Consider the following 4,348-nt stretch of genomic DNA (forward strand, 5'->3'; position numbering starts at 1 on the left):
TAATGATAACCCGATATCAAATCGATCTTAGAAAACACCCATGCACCACTCAGCTGGTAAAAAATATCATCAATCCTTGGCAAAGGATACCTGTCCTTCACCGTGACATGATTCAGCTCCCTATAGTCGATGCACAGCCTCATACTCTCGTCTTTCTCTTTCAGAAACAACACTGGTGCTCCCCACGGTGACACACTAGACCGAATATACTCTTTGTCGTACAGGTCATTCAACTGCTTCTTCAACTCTTCCAACCCTTTAAGACCCATACGGTACGGTGCTTTAGATATAGGCCCCGTCTCCGGTTTGAGCTCAACATTAAAGTCGATATCTCTCTTAGGTGGTAACCCCGGTATCTCATCTGGAAAAACATCACCAAACTCCCCAACCACAGGTATATCAGACTCTGACGGCTCCTCCACACGCATATCTCTCACTTGACAAAGAATCAAAGGACACCTCTTCCTCAAACATGACTTTAGAGTCATCACCGCTATAAACTTAAGCTTACGTCTCATCACGAACCCCCTATATGATACCTTAACTCCATTATTCCCCTTTAAAGATACTCTCTTTTGTCTGCAATCTATCTTAGCATCATACTTGCCCAACCAGTCCATCCCGACGATGACCTCAAACCCATCCATAGAATACTCTAACAAGTTAACCAGTAAGTCCACCTCCCCCATCAACATGGATACCTCTCTATAGAACTTAGAACATGTCACCTACTTCCCTGAAGGTAAAAACACACTATCTTTCACCAGCTCATACTTTCCTAAACCCATAGCTAAGGCATGACTCTTAGACACAAAAGAGTGGGTTGCATCCGAATCAAACACTACAAAAGATGGTATATTATGAACAAGAAAAGTACTGGTAACAACATGAGCATCGTTCTCTGCCTCCTTCTTGCCCAACATAAAGAGCTTCCCACTGCTTTTCTGACCTCCACCCTGGACCATGGTAGTCAAAGTAGTTGGCTTGGCTGTCGAGTTCTACGTCACACTGTTGTTCAGACGCTGATAGGACCCTCCATTGTTGCGTTTGTAGCCGCTGTTGTTGTTGTTGTTTTGCCCTCCACGATTACTGACAGGGCAGTCGTATACCTATAAAAAATAACCAACAGGCTCTAACTAATATATCTAGGGAAGTCGGGTCGATCTCCACAGGGAGATGGGAAAATGTCGTTTTGTCTAAGTTCGTCACGGTAACCAATTTGGGGGTTTAATTTGATTGTTTTAAACTAAAGAGACTAAGAAAGAGAAGGAAAGCAAGAGAATAAAGATTAAGCAAAAATGAGAAAGCAGCTAAGACAGTCGGTTCACCATGATCATTCACAGAAGCAATCTAGGTCTTAGGTCAATGCAAGTATAGTCTATGGGGCAATGAATATATCCTTCCGGTCTGATGTGACCATAATTGGTGCATATTTAGCCCCCGAATTAGCCTTGTTCCCATGCTTTTTAGTGCTTATTTGGGTCATTTCTTATCTTTAGTTCTTTGTTTTGCATATTCTTTGAGATTTTGATCCCTTGGTAGGAAAGGAGTAAGAATCTTGCATTTTCATGGCAAAACGAGACTAAATTGATCGAATTCAATGACCAAGCATCAAGGAGAGACAAGATTAGAAGGCCTTTGTACATATTATAGTAGAAGAGCAAAGTTGAGAAAGGATCCTTGAGTCCCCAAGGAAATCCCCAAGGAATTTATGAAGAAAAGGGAAGAAAAGAAGAAGATTTGTTTCGATCGACAATCCGAGCGGATTGTCACCAATCCGTCCGTCCCGCAGCAGCACAATCCGAGCGGCTCTGCCTTATTCCGCTCGGATTCCACCTCCACAATCCGACCGGATTCCCCTGAATCCGCTCGGATTCCAATGCCAGAATCCGCCCGTCCCGACCCTATTCCGCCCGGATTCCAGCACAGCACGGATTGTCTTCTCCACGTTACGAAGAAAGAAGACCTTCTCTCGAAAAATACCGGGTCCTCCTTGCTCAACTTAAAAAGTGTAATTACTAGTTTAGCCCTTAGTTAACCCTAATGCATCCTCCCTAATTTCCACTATAAATACCCCATTAGTCTAATTAGAGGAGCATGTTCTTCTTATCAATAATTAGTATAGTTAATATCAATCAAATCTCTCTTTAATATTGTAATCAAGTATTAATCAAGTTTTAATCCAAGTTTTTAGTTCTTTAATCTCTCTTTTGTTCATCCTTTATTTTGGGTAATTGAAGATTATTTGGGTTATTGTTGGGAGATTGACAACCTCTCAATCAAGCATTCAAGTACTTCTTTTATCTTTGCTTTATTATTGGAATCATTAGTAGGTATAATCTCTTAATCCCTTTTTAATTATTGTTAATTACTTTCATTTATTCATCATGTTTCATATTGTTGGTATGATTGACAACCTTGCTAGCATGATCAACATGATAATGAGTGAGTAGTCTCTTAGCTAGGGTAAATGGGTGATTAGGGGAAACCAACATGGGGAATGATTCATGCTTAAATTAATATGCTTTCATGTTTTATTTGCTTGCTTGTTTTGATCTCAACTCATACACATGTTATATTTGATGAAATGCTAAGCCTATGAATCCTTACATTTACTATCATCTCCTATCTTTTCAATGAGACTTGTAAGACATAACCCAACTCGAGTCTCATTAGACCATGCATGTTGTTGAGTAGGGAAGATTAAGTCGACTTGTAGGTGTTGTACAATCTAATCGATTCGGCTCCGGGACCCAAACTTTCCTAGGATTGTAAGATATAACCCAACTCAATCCATTACAACAATAATTGCTTGCTTATAATTTCAGAACATGTTTGTATGATCATATCCCATGATTCCCCTATGATCCCATGACACCCTAGTGCCTTTAATCAATTGTTTACACCCCTTTAATTCATTTTGCTTGTTTATTTTCATTGCTATTTTAGTTTAATGACCTTCTACATCAACCCAATTTGTGACACCCCTTATACACCACTAGTTGCAATAGAAATCTCATTTCAATACCCGTCCCTTGGGATCCGACCTTTACTTGCCTCTTTACTAATTGTAGAGTTGTTAGTGAAGCTATAAATTGTGTTTTGATTCGACCGTGACCCAACGACCACATCTTAATTTGTGAACACTTAGCGGGATCGCATCAAAAATGGTGCCGTTGCCGGGGATGGTGTTTGTTTGATTTAGATTTCTTTTTATTGTTATTAGTTGTGTCTTTCTTCGCCTTGAGGAAGTAAAACTCCTCAAGGTTTGCTCTAATTGTTTTCGAGTTGTTTGATATTTTGCATGTCTAGAAGGTTACAAGGTGATTTGTTACCTTTTGACCGTGAAATCGAAAGAACCTTGACGAACAATAGGAGACTTGTTAGGAGGAATTGAAGAGGTATTAGTGAAGTTGTTCAACCCACTAGTGAGTTTGTCAATCCTTTCGCAATAGAAGGAGAAGAAAACCCATTACAAAATACCCCACAAAATCCACCTACAATGCCTAAATTCTCGTCACACTCCGTACCCACCGAGGAGAATCTACCAAATGGTACTCCTACACCGCAACATCTAACCGGAAATTTTATTGCCAAGTCCGCCTTCATCCAATTAGTTGTGAGGAACCAATTTGGGGGGATGCCTAGTGAGGACCCTCATTCTCATATGGAAACCTTTTGCGACTATTGTAATGCTATCTCTCAAACGGGCGTGACTCAAGACCAAATTAGATGGGTCTTATTTCCTTTTTCCTTAATCGACACCGCAAAGCAATGGTTGAAGGGCCTTGATAAGGCCACCCTTGGAATAGATTCTTGGAAGAAGTTGGCTCTAGCTTTCTACAAAAAATTCTACCCACCGGAAAAGACTAACATGCTAAGAGCTCAAATTACGGGTTTTAAGCAAAGGGATGAAGAGTCTTTGTATGAAGCTTGGGAGCGGTTCAAGGGAATTTGTCGCTCATGTCCTCACCATGGACTTAGCGAATGGTTTTTGGTGCAACAATTTTGGAATGGTTTATATGAAGATTCTAGGAACATTCTCAATATGGGATCAAATGGAATGTTCACCGAAGTTGATGACAATCAAACATGGAACAAGATTGAGGAAATGGAGGTCCATAACTCACAATATAGTAGACCTCGCAAGGCTACTAGAGGAGGAAAGCATGAAGTGGACTCCGTTACTCAATTGGGTGCTCAACTTAGCGCTCACATTGACACAATCAACTTGAAGTTTGAACAAGCTATGGCTAGACTTGAGGAAAACTCAAAATCATCAAAGCATCATGTTAATGCCATGACGGCATCCTCATCAATCCCAAGTGGGATATGTGAGAATTGTGGA

The 4,348-nt window shown here is 40.5% G+C and overlaps 1 non-coding gene across 1 annotated transcript; it reads right to left on the bottom strand.

Moving 5' to 3' along the window:
• Positions 1–3,874: 3,874 nt before the first annotated feature.
• On the bottom strand, positions 3,875–3,981 carry LOC141637135 (small nucleolar RNA R71). Its single transcript, XR_012541696.1, has one exon. It is a non-coding gene; the product is annotated as a small nucleolar RNA R71 (small nucleolar RNA).
• Between the last annotated feature and the right edge of the window lie 367 nt (positions 3,982–4,348).

The sequence above is a fragment of the Silene latifolia genome, chromosome Y, assembly GCF_048544455.1.
Source record: "Silene latifolia isolate original U9 population chromosome Y, ASM4854445v1, whole genome shotgun sequence".
In the NCBI taxonomy this organism is placed as follows: domain Eukaryota; kingdom Viridiplantae; phylum Streptophyta; class Magnoliopsida; order Caryophyllales; family Caryophyllaceae; genus Silene; species Silene latifolia.